At 36.9% G+C, this 23,319-nt stretch overlaps 1 protein-coding gene across 5 annotated transcripts in view; it reads left to right on the top strand.

Annotated features, from left to right (window-relative positions):
• The window catches only part of KCNK2 (potassium two pore domain channel subfamily K member 2), a 221,894-nt gene that overhangs the window by 165,414 nt on the left and 33,161 nt on the right, over window positions 1-23,319 (top strand). The gene's annotated exons all lie outside the window — the stretch shown is intronic.

The raw sequence follows: 23,319 nt of genomic DNA on the forward strand, positions 1-23,319 counted from the left end.
GAAATAGAATAAGATAGGAAATGATAAAATTAATTTCTCTCTACAGACAAATATTTTCTTTGAAACACATCAAGCCATATAATTTCTTATTAATACCCAAGATGCCTATGGTAATTAGGAGGGTAAGTTATCCAACATTTCTCTTCATGAATACCCTATTTCTCAACACTAATTCGTATATTCAGTTTGTGTATATTAATCTATATCTTAGTTATGCCATAAAACCAAAAACATTATTATAAACAAATCAACAAGACAATATGCTTGACATTCTAGTTTAAATCATGTGAAGAGTGCTGCTTTGAACAGGACTTCAACTGATTTGCCCCAGTCTTAGTTATGCTCATTGTGTGTGTGTGTGTGTGTGTGTGTGAGAGAGAGAGAGAGACAGAGACAGAGACAGGGAGAGAATGAGGTAGGGAGGGAGAGAATTATGGTTATTTTAACTTCAGTGTACTTTTAAGGGTCTTGAGATGCTAAGGGGAACAAAGGAAATTGTAACTAGGAAATATTCTGGATAACATAGCTCAAAAGGGAACTTCTCAAACTTCCAGCCGTAAACTGGCATTGAAATGCATTTTAAAAACACACACAGATCATTTTTTTTTTAAGTAAAATAGAATTGAACAGAGCACATCGCTGTTAGATAGTTTAAAAAGTGTCGTTTTGTGGAAATATACATATATTTCCACCCACATATATACAATAAATATATATTATATACATATGTGCATATATATATCTACTAATATTATTATGGATCACAGTCCAAAAGTTGGAAAGTGACCAAGGCATATATAGAACAGGGGGAAATTTTATCTCTATGCCATTGATATATTTGATTAAAGTTTAAAAACTTGTTAAAAACCAGTGCTTTTTTGATAGGATTAGCTCGTACAAAGCACTAGCACATTTTTTCCAGAGTAGTGAGATAATATCTGTCTGCTTGGACTGCCATAACCAAATACCACACACTGGGGGACTTAAACAACAGGAATTTATTTTCTCACAATTCAGGAAGCTGGAAGTACCAGATTAAGGCGCTGGTTTCTGATGAGGTCTCTCTCTTTGGCTTGTAGGTGGTGCCTTCTTGCTGTGTCTTCACAGGGCCTTGTATCTGCACATATGCCTGGAGAGGGAGGGTGCTCTAGGCCCTTCCTCTTACAGGGACACCAGTCCTATTGGATTAGGGCTTGACCCTTATGACCTCATTTAACCTTAATTATCTCCTTAAAGGCTCTGTCTCCAAATAACGTCATAATGGGGATTAGGGCCTCAACATATGACTTGTTGGAGGAACCAATTCAGGCTATAAAAGAATCCTTTCAAAAATTTAAATTTCTACATTAACTGGCTTATTTAATATGAAAAACAAGTTTGTTTGCCTAGTTATGAGTGATCTTCCTGATTCTTAGCCAAATATGAGATGTATCATTGTGTTTTCAACACTGAAAACTAGAAAGCTATTCTTTTCCTAACATAAGTCTTTCGGCTTCTCCCTAGCCGTTTTTTTTTTTTTTTAACATCTTTATCGGACTATAATTGCTTTAAAAAGGTGTGTTAGTTTCTGCTGTATAACAAAGTGAATCAGCTACATGTATACATATATCCCCATATACCCTTCCTCTTCCATCTCACTCCCACCCTCCCTATCCCACCCCTCTAGGTGGTCACAAAGCACCGAGCTGATCTCCCTGTGCTATGTGGCTGCTTCCCACTAGCTATCTATTTTATATTTGGTCGTGTATATAAGTCCATGCCACTATCTCACTTCTTCCTAGCTTACCCTTCCCCCTCCCCGTGTCCTCAGGTCCATTCTCTATGTCTGCATCTTTATTCCTGTCCTGCCCCTAGGTTCTACAGAACCATTTTTTTTTATACATTCCATATGTACGTGTTAGAATATGGCATTTATTTTTCTCTTTCTGACTTAACTTCACTCTGTATGACAGACTCTAGGTCCATTCACCTCATTACAAATAGCTCAATTTCATTTCTTTTATGGCTGAGTAATATTCCGTTGTATATACGTGCCACATTTTCTTTATCCATTCATCTGTCGATGGACACTTAGGTTGCTTCCATGTCCTGGCTATTGTAAATAGAGCTGCAATAAACATTGTGATGCATGGCTCTTTTTGAATTATGGTTTTCTCAGGGTATATGCACAGTAGTGGGATTGCTGGGTCATATGGTATTTCTATTTTTAGTTCTTTAAGGAAACTCCATACTGTTCTCCATAGTGGCTGTATCAGTTTACATTCGCACCAACAGTGCACGAGGGTTCCCTTTTCTCCACACCCTCTCCAGCATTTATTGTTTGTAGATTTTTTGATGATGGCCATTCTGACCGGTGTGAGATGATATCTCATTGTAGTTTTGATTTGCATTTATCTAATGATTAGTGATGTTGAGCATCCTTTCATGTGTTTGTTAGCAATCTGTATATCTTCTTTGGAGAAATGTCTATTTAGGTCTTCTGCCCATTTTTGGATTGGGTTGTTTGTTTTTTTGATATTAAGCTGCATGAGCTGCTTATGAATTTTGGAGATTAATCCCTTGTCAGTTGCTTCATTTGCAAATATTTTCTCCCATTCTGAGGGTTGTCTTTTCGTCTTGCTTATGGTTTCCTTTCCTTTGCAAAAGCTTTGAAGTTTCATTAGGTCCCATTTGTTTATTTTTGTTTTTATTTCCATTTCTGTAGGAGGTGGGTCAAAAAGGATCTTGCTGTGATTTATGTCATGGAGTGTTCTGCCTATGTTTTCCTCTAAGAGTTTTATAGTGTATGGCCTTACATTTAGGTCTTTAATCCATTTTGAGTTTATTTTTGTGTATGGCGTTAGGGAGTGTTCTAATTGCATTCTTTTACATGTAGCTGTCTACTTTTCCCAGCTCCACTTATTGAAACGGTGGTCTTTTCTCCACTGTATATTCTTGCCTCCTTTGTCAAAGATAAGGTGACCATATGTGCAAGGGTTTATCTCTGGGCTTTCTGTCCTGTTCCATTGATCTATATTTCTGTTTTTGTGCCAGTACCATACTGTCCTGATTACTGTAGCTTTGTCGTAGAGTCTGAAATCAGGGAGCCTGATTCCTCCTGCTCCATTTTTTTTCTCGAGATTGCTTTGGTTATTCGGGGACTTTTGTGTTTCCATACAAACTGAAATATTTTGTTCTAGTTCTGTGAAAAATGCCATTGGTAGTTTGATAGGGATTGCACTGAATCTGTAGATTGCTTTGGGTGGTACAGTCATTTTCACAATGTCGATTTTTCCAATCCTAGAACATGGTATATCTCTCCATCTGTTTGTATCATCTTTAATTTATTTCATCAGTGTCTTATACTTTTCTGCATACAGGTCTTCTGTCTCCTTAGGTGGGTTTATTCCTAGGTATTTTATTCTTTTAGTTGCAATGGTAAATGGGAGTGTTTCCTTATTTTCTCTTTCCTATTTTTCATCATTAGTGCTAGGAATGCAAGAGATTTCTGTGCATTAATTTTGTATCCTGCTACTTTACCAAATTCATTGATTAGCTCTAGTAGTTTTCTGGTAGTATCTTTAGGATTCTCCCTGTATAGAATCATGTTATCTGCAAACAGTGACAGTTTTACTTCTTCTTTTCCAATTTGTATTGCTTTTATTTTTTTTTCTTCTCTGATTGCTGTTGCTAAAACTTCCAAAACTATGTTGAATAATAGTAGTGAGAGTGGACACCCTTGTCTTGTTCCTGATCCTAGAGGAAGTGGTTTCAGTTTTTCACCATTGAGAACAATGTTGGCTGTGGGTTTGTCATATATGACCTTTATTATGTTGAGGTAAGTTCCCTCTTTGCCTACTTTCTGGAGGGTTTTTATCATAAATCGGTGTTGAATTTTGTCAAAAGCTTTTTCTGCATCTATTGAGATGATCATAAGGTTTTTCTCCTTCATTTGTTACTATTATCACATTGTTTGATTTGCATATATTTATGAATCCTTGCATTCCTGGAATAAACCACAGTTGATCATGGTGTATGATCCTTTTACTGTGCTGTTGGATTCTGTTTGCTAGTATTTTGTTGAAGATTTTTGCATCTATGTTCATCAGTGATATTGGCCTGTTTTTTTCTTTCTTTGTGACATCTTTGTCTGGTTTTGGTGTCAGGGTGATGGTGGCCTCATAGAATGAATTTGGGAGTGTTCCTCCCTCTGCTGTATTTTGCAAGAGTTTGAGAAGGACGGGTGTTAGGTCTTCTCTAAATGTTTGATAGAATTCGCCTGTGAAACCATCTGGTCCTGGGCTTCTGTTTGTTGGAAGATTTTTAATCACAGTCTCAATTTCAGTGGTTGTGATTGGTCAATTTATATTTTCTATTTCTTCCTGGTTCAGTCTTGGAAGGTTGTGCTTTTCTAAAAATTTGTCCATTTCTTCCAGGTTGTCCATTTTATTGGCATATAGTTGCTTGTAGTAATCTCTCATGATCCTTTGTATTTCTGCAGTGTCAGTTGTTACTTCTTTTTCATTTCTAATTCTATTGATTTGAGTCGTCTCCCTTTTTTTCTTAATGAGTCTGGCTAATGGTTTATCAATTTTGTTAATCTTCTCAAAAAACCAGCTTTTAGTTTTATTAACCTTTGCTATTGTTTCCTGGATTTCTTTTTCATTTATTTCTGATCTGATCTTTATGATTTCTTACCTTCTGCTAACTTTGCAGGTTTTTTATTCTTCTTTCTCTAATTGCTTTAGGTATATGGTTAGGTGGTTTTTTTGAGTTGTTTCTTGAGGTAGGATTGTATTGCTGTAGACTTCCCTCTTAGAACTGCTTTTGTTGCATCCCATAGGTTTTGGGTTGTCGTGTTTTTATTGTCATTTGTTTCTAGGTATTTTTTGATTTCCTCTTTGATTTCTTCAGTGGTCTCTTGTTTATTAAGTAGTATATTGTTTAGCCTCCATGTGTTTGTATTTTTTACAGATTTTTCCTGTAATTGAAATCTAGTCTCATAGCGTTGTGGTCGGAAAAGATACTTGATATGATTTAAATTTCCTTTAATTTACCAGGGCTTGATTTGTGACCCAAGATATGATCTATCCTAGAGAATTTTCCCTGAGCACTTGAGAAGAAAGTGTATTCTTTTGTTTTTGGATGGAATGCTCTATAAATATCAATTAAGTCCATCTTGTTTAATGTATCATGTAAAGCTTGTGTTTCCTTATTTATTTTCATTTTGGATGAACTGTCCATTGGTGAAAGTGGGGTGTTAAAATCCCCTACTATGATTGTGTTACTGTTGATTTCCACTTTTAGGGCTGTTAGCATTTGCCTTATGTATTGAGGTGCCCCTATGTTGTGTGCATAAATATTTACAGTTGTTATATCTTCTTGGATTGATCCCTTGATCATTATGTAGTGTCCTTCTTTGTCTCTTGTAACAGTCTTTGTTTTAAAGTCTATTTTGTCTCGTATGAGAATTGCTACTCCAGACTTCTTTTGATTTCCATTTGCATGGAATATCTTTTTCCATCCCCTCACTTCCAGTCTGTATGTGTCCCTAGGTCTGAATTGGGTCTCTTGTAGACAGCATATATGCGTGTCTTGTTTTCGTATCCATTCATCCGGTCTTTGTCTTTTGGCTGGAGCGTTTAATCCATTTCCTTTTAAGGTAATTATCGATATGTATGTTCCTATTACCATTTTCTTAATTGTTTTGAGTTTGTTCTTGTAGGTGTTTTCCTTCTCTTGTGTTTCCTGCCTAGAGAGGTTCCTTTAGCATTTGTTGTAAAGCTTGTTTGGTGGTGCTGAATTCTCTTAGCTTTTGCTTGTCTGATAGGTTTTAATCTGTTCGTTGAATCTGAATGAGATCCTTGCTGGGTAGAGTAATCTTGGTTGTAGGTTTTTCCCTTTCATCACTTTAAATATATCTTGCCACTCCCTTCTGGCTTGCAGAGTTTCTGCTGAAAGATCAGCTGTTAACCTTGTGGGGATTCCCTTGTATGTTATTTGTTGTTTTTCCCTTGCCTCTTTTAATATTTCTTCTTTATATTTAATTTTTGATAGCTTGATTAATATGTGTCTTGGCATGTTTCTCCTTGGATTTATCCTGTATGGGTCTCTCTGTGCTTCCTGGACTTGACTGACCTTTTCCTTTCCCATATTAGAGAAGTTTTCAACTATAATCTCTTCAAGTACTTTCTCAGTCCCTTTCTTTTTCTCTTCTTCTTCTGGGACCCCATATAATTTGAATGTTGCTGCCTTTAATGTTGTCCAAGAGGTCTCTAAGGCTGTCCTCAATTCTTTTCATTTTTTTTTTCTTTATTCTGCTCTGCCATAGTTATTTCCACTATTTTATCTTCCAGGTCACTTATCTGTTCTTCTTCCTCAGTTATTCTGCTATTGATTCCTTCTAGAGAATTCTAAATTTCATTGATTGTGTTGTTCATCATTGTTTGTTTGCTCTTTAGTTATTCTAGGTCCTTGTTAAATGTGTCTTGTATTTTTTCCTTTCTATTTCCAAGATTTTGGATCATCTTTACTCTCATTACTCTGAATTCTTTTTCAGGTAGACTGCCTATTTCCTCCTCATTTGTTTGATCTGATGGGTTTTTACCTTGCTTCTTCATCTGCTGTGTGTTTCTCTATCTTCTCATTTTGCGTAACTTACTGTGTTTGGGGTCTCCTTTTTGCAGGATGCAGGTTTGTAGTTCCCATTGTTTTTGCTTTCTGCCCCCAGTTGGTTTAGTGGGTTGTGTAGGCTTCCTGGTGGAGGGGACTAGTGCCTGTGTTCTGGTGGATGAGGCTGGATCTTGTCTTTCTGGTGGGCAGGACTGCATCCAGTGGTGTGTGTTGGCATGTCTGTGACCTTACTATGATCTTAGGCAGCCTCTCTGCTAATGGATGGGTTGTGTTCCTGTCTTGCTAGTTGTTTGGCATAGGGTGTCCAGCACTGTGGCTTGCTGGTCGTTGAGTGGAGCTGGGTCTTAGCGTTGAGATGGAGATGTCTGGGAGAATTTTTGCCATTTGATATTACTCGGAGCTGGGAGGTCTGTGGTGGACCAGTGTCCTGAACTCGGCTCTCCCACCTCCAACGCATAGGCCTTATGCCCAGCTGGAACACCAAGACCCTGTCAGCCACATGGCTTTCTCTTGTGTGTCGTAGTCCAGAGGAAGATGCTGTGACAGTAGATGTCATTATGGTGTTCCAGTTCCTCTCTGCTGAGTCAAGGGCAGTGAGAAGGAGGAAAATCCATAGCATCCATGGTGTCGCTGGCAAAGCCCCCAGGGTCCCCGGGAAAAATACGATGGAATCTAGGTGATAAGGTCTACCTTTTGTGCTTAGTCTAGTTTCACTTGTCTATAGAAGCCGCGTGCAGAAGTCTTGCACCTAACTTGTTGGATTAGCGTTCCCAGCATAGAAACGCCAGGCTGGACACTTCGGCGGCTGTGTCCTCCCTAGCCTTTTGTGTGACATGTACTTTCTGGTGACTGCATCTGGGGAAAACTCATGTGAGTAAAGGCCCTGAGCAGGTTTATGGGAACCCTCTGGAGCTGCAGCTGCTCCGGACAGTTGAGCCAGTTACAATGGAACTGTCACTTTGAGCAGATGTGTATTTTCTAATTTATAATGCACTTTAGGGAAATGACAAAATTGGGTCACAAATTCAACAGAGAACGTGAAGAAAGAAAGGGAAAGACAATTTATAATTTATCTATAGATTAATAGGGCCAAAATTTTTATAAATGAAATTCTACTAACATTTTTACAGCAGTGGGGAAAAAATTTATTCGATAATTTTAGTCTAGAAATAATTTACTAAAGGACATAATTAAATAAAAACCAACTAAATACATTCTAGTTGTCATCTTTACACACATGAACCATGGTGGGTGACTGTTCACAATATATTCCTTACCTTTTGTACCTAAACCATTCCAGATACTCCAACTTCTAAAAACTACCTGAATGTTCAGAAGCAACAAGACTATTTCTAGTTCTCAATTCCATAAAAATGCTAAACTTTTTTTATAACTTGAAATTCTCACTATTAAAAGTGTAACTAGTACAAAATATAAAAAATACGAAATAATATATAGTAGCAAATTTCCAAGTGATGATACAAAAACACAAGATTTCCCCCAATGAAAAGATCGTGGCTAATAGTAAGTTCCAGTCTGACATTAGTTTTTCAAAAACTAATCTTCTTAAATGATATTGGTTAAGTGTAAACATAGAGCTCTAGTCATATGTGGCCCTATTTCTGTTTTTCATGTTAAAGTCTATTCTGTTTCCAATGAAGACTAATGTCAATGAAAATATTATGTTTTGGAGTAAGAAGAATAGTTTTTGATGAACATGCTGAAATAAAACATGTTGGTATAGCTAATCTATCTGAAATATTTGAAAGGAAAGGGTTAGTTGGAGCAACACTGCATAGTTTCAGAAGTGTCACATATAATTAGAGTTGATCTGCATCCCTCAAGGAAAAGAATAATGACCTTAATAATTTTTCCATGGAGACATAGGAGCTTCTGTAAAAGCATTTATTTGTTTCATTATTTTTTAAGCTCTAATGGAGAATAACACATGTTTAATATTAAGAATTGATATGACTAATTATCTTTTTCTATGAAGCCATGTACCCTCTTCTGAGGAAATGATGTTTCCATTTAGAAAATAAATATTATTTATGTATTCTAAATAATACAATAATACTGATATCTGAGGCAGGTAGAATAAAAATAAGCTGTGACCACAGCATTCAGAAAGTAAATTCCTCAGCAAGCAGGGAGTAGTACATCCTTATTATGTATAGACATAGTTCGTTTTGCTATTGTTGACATTCCTTGAGTTTGAAAGACCTGTGATTTCTATGTAGTTCTTGTATCAGTGTACATGTACCACAGTGTTTGGGATGTTCCTGTCCATATGTGAGACAAATACTACCTCAGCCCCTACATCAACGTCCCAGTGTTCTCAGGCCTTGTGGCACTACAGCTGACCACAATGAGTGGATAGCCAAGCATCACTTCTTTACCAATATAATTTCTTTAGCCTCTGAAGGTATTCATGCAAATGGAGATGCTCACTTTAGTAAGTTGGCCTTACATCATATTAAGAAAACTCCCTTTGATTGGGAAGCTCTAGTGCCTAGAAACCTTGAAAGATTGTCCCTAGAACTTGTATTTGGCCCCAGCATTGTGCAGGGACCTGAGAATACGGGGATACATAGTTTTCTCCTGCTGATGACCTGGCGAGAGCAGTTGTTCTCCTCTGAACTTAATTCAGGGTGGTAATGCCTCCCTTTAATGAAAAGAGCTGGGACTTAATGGCTCTTTATCTTGTCTGGAGATGGGGCATTAGAGAGCAGTTGCAGCCGGAGCCCTGGAAAGGTTACAGTAGAGTACATTATCATTATTTCTTAAGGGAGAAGTACTTTTAATATGAAAGGCTTTATATGCCCTTTGAGACAGTTTAGCCTTTATTCTGAAAACCTCAGGGAGCCATTGAAGAGTTTTAAAGAAGTGGAATGAAATATCTTGTCAACAGTGAGGAAGATGGATTAGAAACAAGCCTGATGCTGGGAAATCAGTTGGGAGAGATTATTGCAGGAATCCAGGTAATACAGAATGAAGTCTATGGTGGCAGTGGGCTAGAGATGAAAGTACGGATTTCAGAATGATTTGGGGCATCGAAGAGATAGGTAACCCTTTGGCCATGGTTAATAAAGAGAAAGAGAGGATGACATTCATGATTCTAGCTTTGGATGGGATTACAAAACACAGGAGAGTGAGAGATTCTGAGTTGAGAGGAGGAATGAGAATGTCATTTTGGACATATTGTGATTGAGGGCTGTGTTGGATATCCAGGTGGCTAATTCAAGTGTAGATAATTGGATATGCAAGCCTGGAATGTAGGAAGGATGGGAGCTGGAGAGAGAGTGGCGGGGTGGGGGGGTGCTCATCACAACATACATGACAATGGAAGTTGTGAGTATAGATGAATTCACCTAGTGAAGATTTGTAAAGTAAGCCAACAATAAAGCTAACAGTGGAACCCAGAGTAACACATTTAAGGGGGTGGACATAGAGACTGTAAAGGACTGGAAAGCAAATAATATAGTCAAAGAAACTGATTCATGGAAGGGCAAAGACGTTGAGGTTTTGAAGAGAGGATGGTCCAAATTATGGATAAACAAGATGAAAAGACAACCCTCAGAATAGGAGAAAATATTTGCAAATGAAGCAACTGACATAGGATTAATCTCCATAATATACAAACAGTTCATGCAGCTCAATATCAAAAAAACAGACAACCCAATCAAAAGATGGGCAGAAGACCTAAATAGACATTTCTCCAAAGAAGACATACAGATAACCAACAAACACGTGAAAAGATGCTCAACATCGCTTATTATTAGATAAATGCAAATCAAAACTACAATGAGGTATTACCTCACACTGGTCAGAATGGCCATCATCAAAAAATCTACAAATAATAAATGCTGGAGAGGGTGTGGAGAAAAGGGAACTCTCATGCACTGTTGGTAGGAATGTAAACTGATACAGCCACTATGGAGAACAGTACTGAGGTTCCTTAAAAAACTAAAAACAGAAGTGCCATATGACCCAGCAATCCCACTACTGGGCATATACCCTGAGAAGACCATAATTCAAAAAGACACATGCACCCCAGTGTTCATTGCAGCATTATTTACAATAGCCAAGACATGGAAGTGACCTAAATGTCCATCAGCAGAGGAATGGATAAAGAAGATGTGGTACCTATATACAATGGAATATTACTCAGCCATAAAAAGGAACAAAATTGGGTCATTTGTAGAGACGTGGATGGACCTAAGAGAGTGTCATATAGAGTGAAGTAAGTCAGAAAGAGAAAAACAAATATCGTATATTAATGCATATATGTGGAATCTAGAAAAATGGTACAGATGATCTTATTTGCAAAGCAGAAATAGAGACACAGACGTAGAGAACCAATGTATGGATACCAAGGGGGAAGGGATGGGTGGGAGGAATTGGGAGATAGGGATTGATATATATACACTATTGATACTGTGTATAAAATAGATAACTAATGAGAACATGCTGTATAGCACAGGGAACTCTACCTAATGCACTGTGGTGACGTAAATGGGAAGGAAATCCAAAAAAGAGGGGATATATGTATATGTATAGTTGATGCATTTTTCTGTACAGTAGAAACTAATGTAACATCATAAAGCAACTATACTCCAATAAAAATTAATTTTAAAAACTCAAATGAAAATAATAAATTCAATAATAAATAAAATTTTCTATGGCTATTCAATAGAACCTATAAAGAAATAAATATATTTTTTTAAAAGGTAAAAAACAAAAAACCAAATGATGGATCAGACTGGCTAAAGACAACGGGGAAGAAAAGGAATCCAAGGAAAGACTGACACATTAACATAAAATAGATAAATAAATTAACTAGAATTCTCTATAAGGTTGTGCTCCAAGGGTGCCACTCCTGTAGCAAAAAATGTAAATATTGCCCCCTGGAATTGTGCAATTCACTGGGTATATCCTAAGATAGTTCTTTGGGCACATCAAGCACAATTCCAAAGGGTAATAGTCACAGAATATTTTATGGAAATGGGACCCTTGGAGCACAAGTAATAAAAAAAAAAAAACCCAAAAAACCTGTATGAATAGTGTCCCTGGAGATTGAGCAGTGTGCAGCCCTGATCCTGGGTACTGCTAGGCATGCATACATGGTAAATACGGACAGTGGTGGCGTGGGAGGTGAGCTGTGGAATGACAGTGTCAGATGACAGGAAAAGGAAAGCTGATCTCACAGAGGCCATTTAGGAGGCTATTTACTGTCTAATTTACTCCTAAATCATTCATTTATTCATTCATGAAAAAAAAAGATTTACTAAGTACTATCTGATGAGCACTATATTAGGTTCTGGGAGTAACTTTCCATCTGTGGGAGTTTGAGGCTGATCTCTTGGGAAGATTCCATAGGTGGTGCATTTCCTTATTGATCTTTATAATGTTTGCTTTTACTTTGCTTCTTCTAGAGATGGAAAAAGGAATTTTGAAAAAGGAGGCACTTAGTCTTTGATTAATTCTCAAAATAGCCTACTTTTACTTTTTTTCTTTTCTCTGTCTCCTTCCCTTCTTCTCTCCTTTCCTTCCTTTAATCCTCAGACAGCCCATCAGACTTTGTAGTTGTTGCTTTGATTTCTAACAGATTTGGGGGAAGGGTGGTATATTTTTGTTTTCCTCTGTTGAGATACTAAAGTAGTTATGAATGACTGAAGTTGGACTATGGGCACAATATACAATGATCATAAGACTTCTCAGGTTTATTTTTTAATGCATATAACTCTTCTTTGATTAAAGGGTAGGAATAGAATAAAATAGAAGCAGTATCACATTGTGTTGTTAAAATAAGGCATATTTAAAGGGTCCTTGTTTTCTGTCCCATGGGGAAGGCGGTGTCCCTCGCTATTGCTTTGGGGAAAAGATCAGAGCAGACTTCGAGCTTTGTCTGCTAGTTTATATTTCACTTTGCCTAGTAGTGCCAAGGAGAAAGGAAGTTCCTTCTCTTTTTTAGTCCCACCCTCAGCTCAGCAAATTATTACCTATTTAGTAAATAGGCAATTGGAAAGGAGAAGAAAGGAATGAATAACAAGATGACTTAAATTATGCTTTGAGACAGTAGTAACTCTCACACAACGGGGTATGTCTAGTTTCTAAATCAATTTTATGGACAGTCATTTCTGTAGAGCTCAGACCCCAAATTGTGTCTCTGTATCAGCTCAGTATTGTGTTGCATACCGTGAACCTTTGTGAGTCTTAATGTTAGGAAGTTCTTAGAAGGCAAAATATATGTTAAAACCAAAACAGGGTTTGAGAGTGGTGAAAATGGAAATACTCTGCTTCTAGAATATGCTTTATTTCTTTTTTAAATCTTAAATGAGATAAAGGGTTCAGCTGTCAAATAAGTATTGCTAATAAGGAAACTGAAACACAGGGAGGTAAGGTGACTTACTTAAGGTTATACAGCTAGTACGTGATAGAATCAGTAGTCAACCCAGATGGCCTGACTGCATGGCCCAGCCTTTTTGTTAAACTAACTTTTTTCCTATGCTGCCTCCCAAGTGCTCAAGAGTTGGTTATGTATTTTTGTTACTTTTCTTTTTTCCTTATTATTTTATATGTAGGTAATAGCGACACATTAGAAATAAGTACCCGAATCTGATGCTTCTGTTACTACAAAGAACAGATACCCATCTGTAGCTACAAAGAAGAGCTTTGGGAATTTAGTTCGGTCACTGGTTGGGTTATGGTATAGATCAATGAAATCTTGAAATCTAAAGTTCTGACATTCTTTTAAATGAGTGGAAATGATTTGTATCATTTCTAAAACGTTCATGGGCTTTGGAACCCTTAAAACTGAGATTTAATTCTATCTTAACCATTTACTAGCTCTGTAGACTTTGCCAAAATACCTCATCTCTGAGTCTCCATTTTCTTATAAAGTGAGATTTAACCTCCTTTATGAGGTTGCTGTAAAGATTCAGTGGGTAGTGTGGAATGTGGCTAAATGCTTACTGAATGCTTGTTCTTTTCCTCATGGGTTTTCGGAAGGAATTAGTATCAAAGTATTTCCCAAATCAAATGGCCTGTAAAGTTCTAAGACTGTCATCTATATGTCATCATATATCGTTCTATATAGAATATAAAATGCTGTGCGTGCTTATATGTCTAAATGTCTTATCTGGTTGAAATGATAAACACAAAAGAAAAGATAAGCAAGAAAACATTATGTACATTGCTAGAATTTGATCATAAACCCAGGGTCCAAAATAGCCTAGGAAAAAAGTGGGTTCAAGAATTTCAAGTATGTTGGATGTTCTATGGATTTGAAAACTAGTTTTTGCATTAAATGTTCCTTTAATATACCTAGATCACTGTTATCTTAATTCCTCTCTTGATTTAGAGCCACAGATTTTCTGGTGTCCTGATGTGTGGACTGAGGTAGAATCCACCTTTATTGTTCCTTTTATTAAACTGAGAGTGAGAGCTCAACTGTTACATTAAAGAATAAAAACATGAAGGAATATTCCTCTTTTTCTGTTTTAGATTGAACCCTCACTATTTCTGTAACTTCTTTTTGCTTCAGGTATTTCACAGAATGTCATCTGGTAATGGAAATTCAGAGTACTTTTTTCTATTCATTTGTACACAATAGGAAAATAACTTAAGATAACAGTTTTTGCCTCAAAGCACTTTATAAGTAATTTAGTTTTCTTTAGCTAGAGAGCACATTATGGGGATTTAATGCATCAAGGTATAATATTGTCTGTCTCTTTTGACTGTTTTGATAATGTCATCTGTTCTGAGAATTTGTGTTAGGAAAAGTGACCGCATGAACTTGGCTTTCAAAATTGTTTTCGGACTTTCTTCATCAAACCAAAGTATTGTGCTCGCCTGTATTCAGGGCTAAAATCAATCACATTTTACAAAAAATCAAACCTGTGTTTTCTGAAAACACAAGCAAGTGTGTTCTCAAAGATGGATCGACACAATTTTAAAAATTTCCTCTGTAGATGGCTTTCTGAAAGAATATTAGTTTGTGGTCAGTCAGAGTTGAGAGTAGGTAGAACACTTTGAAGTTTAATCAGGGATTATTTAATCATCTTTAGCAACAAAATATGGTGAATTGTTCAGTGTTTAGTGGATGGCACCCTAATTTTAGTAAGGGAATTTCATCTTCCTGCCTCAATCTTGATTTGAACCAAAAGAATGGTTTCCGATTAATGATATGTGTGCGTGTGTGCGTACACAGATACACAAAATCTCCTGTTTCTGAATAAGGAAGAACCCCTGTTTTTCCTCCAGTAAAAGGGTTAGTCATCAGTGCTATTCATTTATTACACAAATATTATACATTATTTATTATACAAATATTTTCATTTGTCTCTCCATCCAGACATATGGTAGGATTGCACTTTCTCTTTCCCTTGTGGGTGGCGAGCCATAGGAATAGTTCTGGCCAACAGTTGTGTGCAGAATGGGAAGAAGGTTTAATTGCACCTGTGAACCCCTCAAGTGCTTACTTGCCTCTGGCTCAGTGACCATAAAGATCACGGTGCTGTGTCAGCCTGGGTCCCTGAGTAACCGCAATGAGCAGACCCTGCTGCTGACGTGTCACGGGCATTCAGCACGAGTGAGGCATTAAGCTTTGTTGCTTTAAGCCACTGATATTAAGGAGCTGTTTGTTCTAGGTTATAACCTCCTCTGTCCTGACTAATCCAGTAAAATACACTTGCTCTAACTTGAGGAAAGAGTGAAAGTAACAATAATAATTTAGAAGATTTAAATGTTACGTGCCATACTCGTATTTGGTGAGTTTTGTATTAGTTTCCAAATCTCGGATAGGATTAGATTTATTATCTGCATTTATATTATTTAAGATATATTATCTGTATTTATCTTATTTAAGACTCGCTAATGGTTTTATTAAAATACAAGCATCAAGGTAAGGGTTGAAGTAAAATAGAGCAACCTGCTTTGTAAAGAAAGTATAGATGGGCTTTAAATTGGCCAGAGACCACATATTCCTGTTCCTATAAAAAAGCAGTCTCTCTGCTCATTCGGGATTATATACCCATTCAAAATTGGGTTCAATGATATTAAATCTCTTGTATATGTAAACTTTCTGAAATAAAGAAATTTGAACTGATGTTAAGTTTCATAAAACCAATGCATAATACCAGAGTAATCATGGATATAATATAAAAGAGCAGGGTCTCCTCATATAATATTATTTTTGCAATTTATTAGGTTGAACTGTATGAAATTGTTGACATTCAACTAGTTTTGACCTTAAGAATTACAATTTCATATGGTTGAACCTAATATTCAACTATATTTACACACCAGTTTCTACAAATAATATAATTTTCATATTATAATCTATCATTAGATTATGACCTGTGCATTATGCAAGATCATATATGGCTAGCCATTTCTGGTATACTTTCTTTATTCAGTACTTGGCTAAAAGTTTTCCAAATTCTGTTTTATTATGTATAGACTATAGACTGATTATCTCATCTCAACTCAGACAGACTAATTTGTTGTACTTGCATGTTTCACAAATCTATCCCTGTCACTTGTCACTCCAAACTGTAGCTCTGGATTTCCCTCTTTTCTCACCTGGCCGTGTCATAACTGCGGAAGCTCTCACTGGGGCTACGTAACTGCATTCATAGTTATAGACTCCTCAATTTATTTCCCGTAAGGCAGCTAATATGAGGCTGAAACAATTTATAAAACTTTGAGGAAATCTTGAGGATAACTTACGGGAATTACAGAGCAGAAAAGGGAAGAATTTATGCTTGGGCAGTGAGACAATATTGCTCATAGAATTCATTGGTCGTCTTCTCAAAGGGTCCCCACTTGGTGATCTTACTCCTCAACCCCTGGCTCTGTAGCGTATTGCTGGGGTCTGCTTATCACTCTAGACCCGTTCATTCTATTGGGTGTTCCTTATCCTGAGTGCAGGGACCAAACCAGCAAAAGATAGGTTGACACAATAATAATACAATATGTGCTATACACATATAGATGTATAGATGTATAGGTATATAGACATATACACGCACACACACAATATATGCAAATATACGCTCCCACAAATGGAGAGGGCTGTTTAGATTCTTAAACGTGATACTGGAGATCTCAGTCTAAAGCAACTCCATTTGGATTGCCTCTTCAGGTAAGGTTGTTCTTAGTAACTGTGGATATGTACTTGACTTACATTTCTGTGATTGAACAAACAAAACAAACAGACGTGGTCACCAAAATAGTCACGTTTATAATGAAGGGGGTCCCACTACAAGGATAAACTCTAGCTCCAGAATAGCAGGCTACACATGATCTCTGAAATGTCTGTTTTTTCACCTTCAGAATTAAAACAAAACAAAACAAAAAGCTTCTCACATCTTATAGCTGTTAATCACTACTATACCTAGTTGTTCATAACCACTCTGGTTTTACTGTTTCATAATCTCTCCGTATCGGCAAGCACTTAGTTTTCTTTCTAGGTAGAAAATCAATCGTGTTGGGAAATCTTACTATACAAAGCAGTTTATTTCCAAAATTGGAAGCTATGTGTATAAATATGACGACTTTTTCATGGTCTTCCTCATAATTGCCACGACTTGGAATATGCTGATGGCCCCTTCAGTTTCCTGGTGCCTACTTGTGAGAAGCTAAAACATTTCTATTAGTGAGTGTATTTTTATGTTACCCAGTGCTTTATATATACACGTCTATATTCATCTTTATACAAAAATATATGGATACTATATTATATATTCATCTTTACTCCAATTTGTGCCATTTCTACCATGCTTTCAGAGCCTGCTGGACAGATTTTGCCTAAATATAAGTTCCGTTTAAGGACTACTGTTTTGCGTTCCATACGCATTTCCAAAGGAGCAATAAAGTCTGTGAGGACATATATAAGCAGGGCAGGATAAAAATTACTTTCCTATTTTGAAGCCACATGGACAGCAACATGCAAACTTTGTCATAAAGGTGAAGTGATCAAAAGGCAGTAGAGTCTGAGTAGAGGAGAACTAAGGATTTCACTGAGTAGTGCTTCTAATATGCAAGTTGGGGACTGTTATGCCACCCCACAAAAGATGCGTAGCACAAGTGGCTTCGTTCCACAAGGACTCATTGACTGGTTTGTTCATCAAACACGCTTTCATTGTCCATGGTGTGGGTATTGGGAATAGAGGCATAAAAAAGAGATAGCATTTGCCCTCAAGGAGAAATTTCCAGGTACTTGGGGGTATATAATTACTAATAATTACTCCAGGGTAGGAACTATGATAGATATATAAAAAAGATGCTTTGTGTTCAATGGTGTACAGAAATAGAATTACTAAATCTAGTTGGGTGAATTGGAGAAAATTACATAGAGAAGGTGGTATCCTTGACCTCTCTTTCTTTCCCATTTTACATTCAGTCCAGACTCAAACCACTTCTCACTTTCTCATCATCCTTTCCTGGGCCATCATTAGCTCACATCTGGATTATTCCAGAAGCCTGCTAACCAGTCTCCCTGCTTCCACCTTTGCTCTCTGTAAAGTTTATACTCAACCAAGATGCCAGAGTAATCCTTTGAAACAAGTCATATCGTAATTTCTCTGCTTAGAAGTTTCCCAGTGTCTCCCCATTGTTCTCAGAGTAAAAATTAGAGTCTGTAAAATAGCAGAAAAGGTTCTATATGGTCTAGTCCCCGTTATCCTGACGTCTTCTCTTACTATTCCTCCCCACACTAGGCACACCCGTTCCAGTGCCTTTGCACTGGTCGTTCCCTGCATCAGGAATACTCTTTTGCAGGGTATCTATCTGCCTGAATCACTTCCTAATATCTTCTAGTCTTTTTAAAAAAACAATTTTAATTTTTAATAATGAAAATGATTTGCCATTTCAGAAACAACTTTAGGGGAGAAAACTCTTCTCTATAAAAACAAACTCATCAAAATTATAAATAGTGTAAGTTTTTACTTCTTCAGTTTAAAATGCTCCCCTGCAGTTCTACCCCTCCATTCAACATCTTTCCTGTACCATCACATATTGATAAGAAACAGTATTACAGCAGAGCTTGACGGTTTAATTTAACCATAAGAATTTGTACAATGATTTTTAAAAAACCTTTGGCCTTAGTGGCTTTCCTTCTTTTACATTAAAAGTGCTGCTGCAGTAACCCGTGTGGAAGAGAACATCCTCATCACCTGCCATTTTGTCAATGAGGCCACATCTGACCATCCTATTTAAAGCTGAAACCCCTCTCCCCCCAGCTGTCTTGATTCTCCTTGCCCGGCTCTAGTTTTTCATCATATCTGCCAACTTCTAACATTCTGTGGGGTTTATTCATTGATCGTTTCATTGTTTATTGCCTATTTCTCTTTCCAGAAGGTATTGTTCATAGGGAATGGATTTTTGCTATTTTACTCTATCGAAATGAAGTAAAACAGCCCTTGGCATATAATAGACACTCAATAAATGCTTGCTGAGCTGAATGAATGAAAAAGTGTAGAGATAAAATGATTCAGAATTCAGAGGAAGGGGTATGATTTGGAATTTGGAAAAATTTGGAGAGGTCTAAAATAGGGAGTAACTTTTTCATGCTTATTTTCAATTTTAGCATATCTTGTACTTCTTCAGTGATAAAAGAGGAAAGAAAGGGCTAGTTTTCCTCTCTGTCAAATCAGAGAGATGATTTTAATTTTGTTCATTTTTTTAATGTTTTCAGTAGAACTCAAGGGTACTTACTTTGGTGGCTTTTATTCATTCTATTATTGCTTACAGAAACAAAATAAATTAATATTTAAGAGATGACTAATTTCATACTGAAATAGCTTGACATTTAAGCTGGTTAGAATTTTCCATAGGCTAAAACAATTTATGTTTCAATTAAAAAAACTTGAGTCATTACTGTAGTATGAAATTTGATACCATCAAGCTAGAAGCAAATTCGAAAGTCTCTCGCTGCAACCAAATGTCAGGAAAATTTCATTTTTATTTCTGATGTGCTGATTTCTTGACAATTTTAATATTTTTGTTGTTTGTTTTATTTTAAAAATAATTTGTTCTTATTATTCCTTGCTGCTATGTTAAAGAGTATCCCCCCACACCCCATGTGAAATATTGTTTGTGGCAGCTGACATTATTTTAAGCATTAAGAACATTTTTCAGAAGGTTTTAATGCTTTTAAACTTTCTAAGCTCTGTAAAATTGCACATTTTCTAATCTGAAGGGCATTTATTTGATTTGAAAAGTAGAATGTTTGCATGAGAGAAGAAAAGTGCAGGCAGGAAGGGTGACTTGTATATAACTGACCTGTTTCTAAAGAATAGTACACATAATAATAGTATTGGGTAAAGTAAAGAAGGGGGTTTAGAGAAGTTGTTTTCTTAATGTGAAATTAAATCAGTATGAAATTCCAAATGAAGAGTCAGTATTTTTCCAAGATCTCCAATTAGAATATATAGTTACCTCCAACACAGAATGCTGAATAATCTGCTGCTTGTTTTTTTAATTAGAGATCTTTTGCTCAGAAATGATGATTTCACAATAGTTGTTAATTTCAAATACTACAGGTTTTCTTCTCCCTTTGGCGCTTAGCAGGAGTGTCCTTTATTGGGAATGGTGTGTCTGAGATTCAGTTAGATCTCCTTGCGAATTCTGAATGAGCAGTTTAGGGAAAGTAGTTGTACTATCTCCCCTCCCCTTGACCAATTTACACTCTAAAGATCCTTGGGACATTTAGCACTTAAATGCTAAATGAGATAATCTGTATTTGTGCTACATTAATGACTATATATAAAATAAAGTCTCAATGCTTTTCATAATTTGAGGGGGAAACATATGGGGATGCTTATGCTTGGCTGGAAGAAAAGTATTCCTGGCTTGAGATGTCATGTAGTTTAAAGCCTATCAAAAGTGAAAATATTTTATATAGTCTTATATCCAAGATAGACAAAAGTTTTGTTTTCCTACATTTGACCAATAGGAAAGCTCACATGCTTCATGGAGTTTTTTTTTTTTTTTTGATGTGGACCATTTTTAAAGTCTTTATTGAATTTGTGACAATATTGCTTCTGTTTTGGTTTTTTGGCTGCGAGGTATGTGGGATCTTAGCTCCCCAACCAGTGATTGAACCTGCACCCCCGTACTGGAAGGTGAAGTCTTAACCACTGGACCGCCAGGGAAGTCCCCGTTCATGGAGTTCTGTTCATGTAGTGGAGGGAGATGCCATCATCCATGTTTTATGGAGGCTTAAGGAAATGAAATATGAACAAGTTAGAGCACTCTTCTTATTTTATTTATTTATTTATTTAATTTTAAAAATTTATTTATTTATTTATTTGCGGTACGCGGGCCTCTCCCTGCTGTGGCCTCTCCCGTTGTGGAGCACAGGCTCCGGACGCACAGGCTCAGTGGCCATGGCTCACGGGCCTAGCCCGTCCGCGGCATGTGGGATCTTCCCAGACCGGGGCACGAACCCGTGTCCCCTGCATCGGCAGGCGGACTCTCAACCACTGCGCCACCAGGGAAGCCCCCTCTTCTTATTTTAAATAAGCAGATTCAAGCTTATAAAAAAGTTCTCCCCAATTTTACAATCAAGGTTTAGAATTATTAGAAATGATGGCTATTGTTAAATAGTAATACACTAAAGCTGGATCTCATAAAGCAGTACTTCCTTAAAATAAACAGAAGAAGTGTTAGGAATATAAATGTGAAGTTGCCTCTAGAACCTCTACCTGCCAAATAACCCCTAGGTTCTAATGAAAAGTGTAGGTTCTATAGTTGAAAGCATAAAACTCAAAAGTGTTATTTCAGAAGTTCTTGGAAAATGTCAAAGTTCTAGAATTTAGTATTTGATAAATATTCTGTATCCACCCATCTCTCCTGTTGTCTGTGGGGGTCTTTGCATGCATCCCTAATTTGACACTACCAGCTGAGCCAGAACAACTTTAAATGTATATGTCTATATTATCACCTCTTTGAACCTGTTTATTATTACAGATGTGCTGTACTTGTTCACATTTGGCATCCACGAATAGCAGGACATTCTTGTATTTAAAAGCTCTCAGATAGCTGGGTGTTTTCTCTCACAAAGCAATCATATGTGTGGCTTGTCCCTGTTGGACAGTCTGACAATTTAAAGAGATTTTTTTAACTAGAGAAAAATGAAATGGTTATTTCCCTCCTCTCTTCTCTTTCCCTGGAAGTTTCCACCTGCCATTATGCAAAATGCATAAGCAACCAACTTTTACATCTGAACGAAAAGAAGATAGGGAGGCTAGTGAGAGGGGAACTTGGGAATAGTTAAAGCTTTTGAGGGCTTTGTCATGAGCCCAGAACATGGTAAATAAAATCAGACCCAGGCAAAAGTTGCATCTCACTCCACCCTCTCTAACTATTGGTTTAATGTGAAAGATAATGAATCTGGGTTTATTTAGTCAGTATCAAATTAAAAACAATAGGTAACTCTGGCATGATACCTGGAGAGACATTTGGATTGTCCTTGCTTCTTCCTGCCTTTTCTCACATTCCTGAATGTTCCTTGCCCCTTTAGGACTTGATGTAATACAAGCTTCATAAAATAGCCAGACCAAAGTATAATAGAGACCCACTATAACACAGCTCTCTGTTAAATGGATACAAGCAAAATTAGGTCAAATCGTGTTCTCAAAAGCATGAAGTGGTATCATACGTGCTATGCAGGAAAGTCAGCCTGGAGGAGGTTAGCAGCGAAAGTGAAAGGTTCCATTTCATTCTCTCTCAGTAGAATTCTTTACTATTTGTGTGGTATGAGTAGATGCTTTGGACGCTCTGACCGCCACAGACAAGGAGCGTGCGTGTCCATCGTGCTGCCTTTCCAGATACTATTTAGAAGCATCTATTGAAGGGAGATTGATACATAGCTTGTTGGTTTTTCTTTCACAATGGAGGCTTCCTATGTTTTATCCTTACGTTCAGTAGCATTGTTTTTCCCTAAATTCTAAATCCATAAGCCATCAGTAGACACAGATGGGGACATAGGTTCATGGCATTTCTGAGGTGTATACATCACCCAGGGAAATCCCCTGCACTCTTCTGGGGGCAGAAAACTAGCTGTGTCTTGCCGTCCCATCCTCAGTATTTCCATTGCCCCGTCTTTAATTTTCTGTATTTCCTTCCTGTTTCTTAGGCAGCCTCATCATAGTTTGGCCAACTTAATCAGAATACAGTGGTATGCTTGTAAGACAGGGCCTGTCCCACACAGTGAGCAGCCTTTCCGTAGGACTATTCTTGGCAGCGCTAAAGTCGGTTTAGGAAAAGCAGCTATGAACACTGGTTTCGTGTGCAGTGAACACTGCATTATTAGACCTTCTCTGCTACTTTTACTTGTTGTAAAAGAGTGGGGGGACATTTCTGATTTTGTATTATTTTCTAAAAGTACATGACCAATTTTACTTTTTTTCTGAAAGTTTTTTTATACATTCATAAAAGAATAAAAGCATGATTTTTTGAGTCTAGTTTAAAGATGGCAGTGGAAGGGCATTCTGTGGACCAGTGCTGTCATATAGAAATATATGCAAAGCACAAATGCAAGCCACATATGTAACTTTAAATTTTCTCATAACCTCTTTTAAAAAGTAAAAAGAAACAGATGAAATTAATTTTAATAATACATTTTAGTTAACCTGATATATTTAACTACTGTCATTTTGATATGTAAGTGTTGAAAATAGAAAACTTAAAAGTGAGATA

This window comes from Tursiops truncatus, chromosome 1 (genome assembly GCF_011762595.2).
Source record: "Tursiops truncatus isolate mTurTru1 chromosome 1, mTurTru1.mat.Y, whole genome shotgun sequence".
In the NCBI taxonomy this organism is placed as follows: domain Eukaryota; kingdom Metazoa; phylum Chordata; class Mammalia; order Artiodactyla; family Delphinidae; genus Tursiops; species Tursiops truncatus.